Here is a 7464-nt window from a genome sequence, read left to right on the forward strand (position 1 = left end):
GAACGGAGCAAATGGAATGGCATCAAACATATAGAAACCATGTGTTTGATTTTATTTGACACCATTCCACCCATTCTGCTCCAGCCGTTACCACGAGCCTGTTCTGCCCAATAAAGGTGCCACCTACCTCCTGTAATGTGTGGCAAGCTGTTGATTGATTGACAAGGCTTTCTGTATGTTGTAGATGTTAAGGTTCAAACCACTTGGAAATGTGACGACTGGGTTTGACCTGAATCTTCTATGTCTGACATCATAGGAGGTTGGTTGCACCTTAACTGGGGAGGACGGGCTCACAGTAATGACTGGTTATTCATCATGTGAGCATGGATCTCTGAACCCCAATGATTTTAACCTAGGGCTAGATTCAATCCATATCGCGGAAGATCCGCGTTATAGCGCAATTAAAATGTAAAGGTACGTTCCGGTTGAGCCGACATATGCAGCGTATACCGTGAATGCAGTCTCCGTAAACGTGGAAACATTGCTTTTAAATTTTAATTGCGCTATTGTGCGGCTCTTCCGTGATACAGATTAAATCCAGGCCTTAGTTTATCTTTATTTCCACAAATGAAATAAAGGCCGCACACTGAAAACGGTACAGGTAAGATGCTGTACGCTGACCGCACACTGAAAACGGTACAGGTAAGATGCTGTACGCTGACCGCACACCTCCAAAACTGTACAGCGGTAAGATGCTGTACATCGATCCGCACACTCAAAACGGTACAGGTAAGATGCTGTCACTGAACCGCACACTCAAAACTGTACAGGTAAGATGCTGTACACTGTCCGCACACTCAAAACTGTACAGGTAAGATGCTGTCACTGACCGCACACTCAAAACGGTACAGGTAAGATGCAACTGCTTGACAACCTGACCGCACACTCAATTAACTCAAGGTCCATGAGATCAGAATGCTGCCCTATTCTACTGATAAACCTCCTATCCCGCCCTAATCCTAACCCAACCCTCCTACCTACCAACCCAACCCTACCCCAACCCTCACCTACCCTACCCTACCTAAAACCTCCACCCCATACCCACCTAACCCTAACCCAACCCTCCAACCACCCTACAAAAAAAACACACTCAAAACGTACAGGTAAGATGCTGTACGCTGACCGCACACCATTCAAAACGGTACAGTAAGATTGCTGTACGCTGACCGCCACACTCAAAACTTACAGGTTAAGATGCTTATGTTACACTGTGACCGCTACACTCAAAACTGGTACCAGCGTCAAGAATGGCATCGTAGCGCAGTCCGCACACTCACCAAACGGTAACAGCGATAACCTCCTCACCCTAACCGAAACTGACTGTTCCCCTACCCTACCCACTGGAATAACCCGCAACTCACCAACACTAACGGTACCCTTACAGGCCAAAATACCCCGATGCTCTGTCCCCGTCTGACCGGCACACTCCAGACCCACGAACTCCCACACCCTGTTATCTACACCTGTCACCTACCGTTATATCCGCAACTCCGTTATCCACTCATGACGCCAACCCTAACGCCCAACCCTACAACCGACTTTACACCCAACCCACACCCTAACCCCAACCTTAACCCAACCACAACCCTACACTAACCCTTACCCAACCCTACCCACAACCCTACCCTGGAATTACACGCGTAACCCTATCACCATTAGCATGCTTAACCTGACCAACCCCCACCTACCCCACTGACCACCCCCGCCACACATCAAAAACACCAAGCCGCACAAAGGAACAGGTATTCAAGATGCTGCTACGCCTCGTTACCAACCCAACCCACCCCCAAACAAACCCAACCCACCACCCAACCAACCTAACCCTTAACCCAACCACCCAACCTTAACCTTAACCCTAACCCCTACCCGCTAACACCTAAACCCTACCAACCCAAAACCCTTTAACCCATCCCTAACCCTAAACCCTTAACCCAACAGCATACACCCCTAAACCCTACTTTTTAACCCTAACCGGCTAGTAAACCCTGCTGCAACCTCACACTGATAAACCCGCCACACCCTAATCTCAACCCCTACCCCCTAACATTCCCTTCTCAAAACTACCCTCTGTAAGCGCTTCCAAAAACCAGGTAAGTAATAGCCTCGTATACGCTAACACTCGCTCCTGACACTCACTCAAAACTTGGATCACACTAGGATAAAGACGCACACCCCTATAGTACACTGATACCGCACACTCTAAACATAGCTACAGGTTAAGTAGCTGTACACTGTCGCAACACTCAAAACTTTACAGGTTAAGATGCTGACTTGTCACCACTGACCGCACACTGAAAACGGTACAGGTAAGATGCTGTACGCTGACCGCACACTGAAAACGGTACAGTTAAGATGCTGTATGCTGACCGCACACTCAAAACTTTACAGGTAAAAATGACAAACAGTTTGGTATGTATTGCTTACAAATCTGTAAAAGGCATTCTGGATTGTGTTTGCAACCTAGAAGAGGTCATTATTACTAGATGCTGTTAATTGATTGGCCTTGCACCTTTAACCCACATTGTCTCAGTGCTGCTTCTAGGGTGTGATAAGACCTCCATAAAGTACAGCTCTCCCTTTACTTTATTGCTGTTCTGTTAATCCTTTACATTACCCCAATGAGTGTCAGACTCTGGAATGATCATTCGTTAGTGTTTATCAGCAGCTAGGTAATTAGCCATTATGTACTGACCACTAATTAGGAAATACTTGATGGCTTGTACACACAATTTGGGAATACTGTATATGGCATGAGGGAGACAAATAGACAAAGAACATATGAACTGAACAGTGACATATAGCTCTCATATACCAAATTTAATTCATATGCCTCGGTACACATACTACAATGAGAAAATTAGTATTTTTCAACAATGATAACAACCTACACAGGAATTTCTTATAGCATTGAATTCAGTTTATTCAGACATTGGCAAGGAGAAACAAAGCACTGGAGAGAAACAGCCTAAAAACACCATCTGAAACGCTTTATTATTTTACTGCTGCCTCGGAACAATTATCCTGTCTTGTATTGATTGAACAGATTTGTCCTCTCTTTTGTGCCGATCAAGCATAAAGCATACATTACAGCTTGTCATTAGTCGTGATAATAGATGTTTCTACAGCCGCCAAGATTACCACCATGCATTCTCATTCTGTCTGAATGCCTAGTTTCATAACATCCTATCATTCTGTCTCACAATCTGCCAGCATCAATCATTTTCTCCTTGATGTTTTGTGAAGGGGCGGTCTGTGTCTTTGAGAGTTTGCACATGTGCATAACCTTGAGTGTTTTTCCAATATACGTGTGTTAACTGTGTGATTATGAACAAACTACTTTCACAAGCCAAGGTTTCTTATATCTCAGTCATGTTAATACCTCTAACTGGACTTCCAGCATCAACACTAGTTCTGGGACAGACTGGTGTAGATGTCCAGCTTGGCTCTGTCAGACCCAGCTGTTACCACGGGGAGACAGACAGACTACCCTTCTCTGACTGTATCATTCTGAGCCTCCTTGACCTTGTACCTTTGTACACAGAGACTTCTAGACAACTCCACCATTCTGCACAATAACTCACCTGTCACAATGCCTTGGACGCTTATATATACTGTAAACTTCACTTGCACTTTCATTCATTTATATGTTACCTGATTGATACTATTCCAATTTAGTTACAAAGGTTCCTCTGTGTCAGTTTGGTCTCATTCATTTTGAACACACCTTGCGTACCTCACACTACAGTAACCGTTCTCTTTCTCCATCACCAGGGACAGTTCCAAAAACTGGGGGGCGTGATTAAGGATGGACAGAAGGTGATTGACATCACACCGGGCTCTGTGGTAACGGTGATGACAGTCAGCAGGGTGTACATAGCTATGAGCTTGGTGATCACAGCTGGACCCTGGGCCAACACCCTGCTGTCCCACACAGGACTTCAGCTACCACTGCAGGAAGGCTACTCACTGTAGAACCAGCCAACTCACTACCTCTAACAGGAGCTCACACTCCAATGCACTCCAGTGGAATGCAGTCCACTACTGTCACCAGGCATGCTATGATACGCTCCATATCTTTGATATGGTCAAACCGCACTGTCACACATGTTATGCACTAAAACACAAATAGACAGTATGGCACTTGCAATCAAGCTTTACGTGCATGCATTTGACAACGCAGGATTTAAGAAAGGATTTAAAGCTCTATTCCAGAGTTCAGCATGCAACCATAAAACCCATACCCCATCACATCATTAATGTCAGTAGATAAGGGCAACATTTTGTCCAACCCTAGTTCAAAAAACAAATCCAATCTCCCTAAATATAGCCTCCCTCCCCCAGGTTATAAGCAGGGGGCGATGACTCGCCATAGCTCTGGTTGTTTCACAGCAAACCAAGAGGGAGAGTCTGCAGCCCAGTGATGGAACACTCTGTCTACTATGATGGATAAACAAAACAACCATTCCCATCTTTTACACAGGGTGCTACGGAGGGATCGAGCCAAGCAATCTCAGAATATGTCACCCACCCAAAAGAAAAGCTGATGAAATACTGGGCGTTATTTAAGTCGAGAATTGGAGTTTGTATTGAAATTGCATTATTTAGGATAGCGAGACGGGCCCGTGGAAGCCATGCCTGAGTGAGCACATAGAGAAAGTATGAGGTATGAGTTCGCCTCAAATACTGCTCTCTCTCTCTCTTTACTGAATTTTGATGGTCCCCAGAATGAGACGGCTGCCTGTAACTTCATTAAACTGAACGCTAGCGTACATTGTATCCTTATTACCAAGTGCTGGGAAGATGTGATTTGTAAGAGTGTGTACGCATTGGATTAGATACAACGATGGTAATGGGTAACTAGAGGGAGGTGAGGTGGTAGGAGTGGGTGGACGGGGGAGTGAAACATCTTCCCAAGTGCAAGGATCTTGTTTAATCAAATCCCTGCACCCGTCCTGTCTGTCTGTCTGTCTGTCTGTCTGTCTGTCTGTCTGTCTGTCTGTCTGTCTGTCTGTCTGTCTGTCTGTCTGTTGCTCCCCTGGTTAACTAGGTGATAAAGATGAACGTGTGCTACTGGAGGGAGAAGATCCCTGGTTCCTACAACGTCCAGCACCGCTTCCCTGCTTCATCCAGCTGGAGTCAGAGGACGCCAAGCATCACATCTACGGCCTCCCGTCCAATGAGTACCCAGGCCTGATGAAGGTTTGGGCTTGTAGATACCATAATGTTCCACACAGGATTTAGTGATGCATTTGCTTTAGGACTCAAGCAAGGTTACTAAACACACAAGCATAGTTCACCAAACCACCTCCATTACACTGTTTCCTAGTCTTATTGTGTCGAATTGAAATATAAATACATTAAACAGAAGTAGGGCAGCAACACTGTCTGCCTCCAGAGTTCTCCAACACTTCCGGATACATAATCACAGCAGAATTCTGACTGTGTTGCGCTTGCATTTTCTATTCCATCTCTATTTTGAGGATGATGGCGAGCCAGCAGGAGTTGGGAGAGTAATATCAGCACATGCATGCAAAGGAGATGGACAGATGGCTGTGCCTCATCACATTATTCACTCTGTGGTGTAGTCAACAGTGCTTTGTAACCCATGTACTGTAGATAGATGGCTAATGCTCGGGTCAGGCTAAAGCATTGTATTTACCTTTCAAAAGAAAATGTTGCCACACTTAATTACCTTTCAAAATAACACTTCATAGAACATTGCATTTACATGACATAGGCGTTATACTGTTCTGCCTACAGTCGATGTCCCTGGTAAGGGCACTCAGACTCTAATTAAGTTCAATACCGTTTTTTTACATAAAAGGTCAGTTGATATTGTTTTTGATCTCTGTTTGAAGATTTGATACCACACGGGCCCTGAGACGGACCTCGACAAGAGGAACAGACAGACGGACCTCGACAAGAGGAACAGACAGACGGACCTCGACAAGAGGAACAGACAGACGGACCTCGACAAGAGGAACAGACAGACGGACCTCGACAAGAGGAATAGACAGACGGACGGGGGGACATAGACATCCTACAGCACTACATCACCCGCTGCTTCCCTGCCTGGTGCCTATCCCTGCTGTGGTGGAGAGCTGCATGTACACAGTGAGTATCACCAGTCTCAAAGCTGCATGTACACAGTGTGTATTATACTCTCTGAGCTACATGTACACAATGTTAACATCTCTGCTGCTTACTGTATCCCAGTAATGGCCATATTAAATTGACCCACAATGGCAATGTACTCTGAATCGGTGTACAATCAGTGTACCATCATCCTTTCAGTTAGGCTTTTTTTAAATTATAAATAATTAAGACAATTTTAATATTTGATCTTCCCACCATGGCAAGGTATAGAATAGAAACGTGATGAGGGTGGTTCTGGAGTTGAAAATGCAGAGAGAGAACCATTGTCCTGTTTGCCATGCCAATCACATCACATGCTGCACGACTGCATTACCTTTGGGATTCAAACTCTAATGGAAAACATCACAGACACTGAATATCATTGGAAACCACATGTCATTCCTGCGCCGTAGTCAGAGTAGCCCACTGCATGGAGAATTATTAAAGCACAGTAGGGGAGAGTGGGATAAGTTGAGCCATTTTATATATTCAGCATCACTCCATCAAGGGAAATATAGGAGTCTTTGTAACAAAGATATCTACATATATTTCAGGATGTTGTGTATCCCTGTAAATTCATGTAAACATTACTGTTCTGAAAACATAGCTTGTCCAACCAGGTATGGGGTAAGTTGAGCCGTGGGACAGGGTAAATTAAGTCACCTACACATTTCTGTACTGAATGAAATATTACCACTACCTTTTTTAAACCATGTCTATCTTTTTAAGCATATTTTAATCATTTTAAGCATATTTTAACACAGGCTTAACACCTAACAAATACTTTGTACTTTTTACATAGGCCTAGCCCTGTTGTTACCTCATATCCCAGCAATAAAGCCTTGCATTAAGCCTGGGAAGAAAACGCTTCAATTTGCTCAGCTTGCCATTGGCTCAACCATTGGTTTAAGTTACGCCAAGGTAAACATTTTGACTATATTAGCACACGCAGCTACAAGGATGCACTATCTTGCTAGGTTTAGGACCTCATATTGAAGCTTTTTGAGACCCAAACTGATGTATAGAACAATCTAAATTTTGTGTATGTGGATGAGCAAAGCCCAAAGAGTTTGGCTTTTTTTTTAAATTCACCACAGAGACCTGGCACACACTTAGGTCCAGAGTGGTGCTGAACATCACAGAGCCCTCTAAACCTACTTCAGCACCATGTGCTGTAGCTGTATCTTAGAGTAAGATCTTACACACGGACAAGTCAGACAACTTTTAATTAGACAGTCTTTGAAGCCGGCTGTGAAGAGTTGAGCTTTGAGTCCAGACCCGTTTTATTCACTAATTAACGTCTTTGTGGTGCTCTCAGGCGCCAGGGGC

The 7464-nt window shown here is 44.5% G+C and overlaps 1 pseudogene; it reads left to right on the forward strand.

Moving 5' to 3' along the window:
• Positions 1–606: 606 nt before the first annotated feature.
• LOC111982712 (peroxisomal sarcosine oxidase-like) overlaps positions 607–7464 on the forward strand; it is an 8167-nt pseudogene continuing 1309 nt past the window's right edge.

The sequence above is a fragment of the Salvelinus sp. IW2-2015 genome, linkage group LG22 (genome assembly GCF_002910315.2).
Source record: "Salvelinus sp. IW2-2015 linkage group LG22, ASM291031v2, whole genome shotgun sequence".
In the NCBI taxonomy this organism is placed as follows: Eukaryota; Metazoa; Chordata; class Actinopteri; order Salmoniformes; family Salmonidae; genus Salvelinus; species Salvelinus sp. IW2-2015.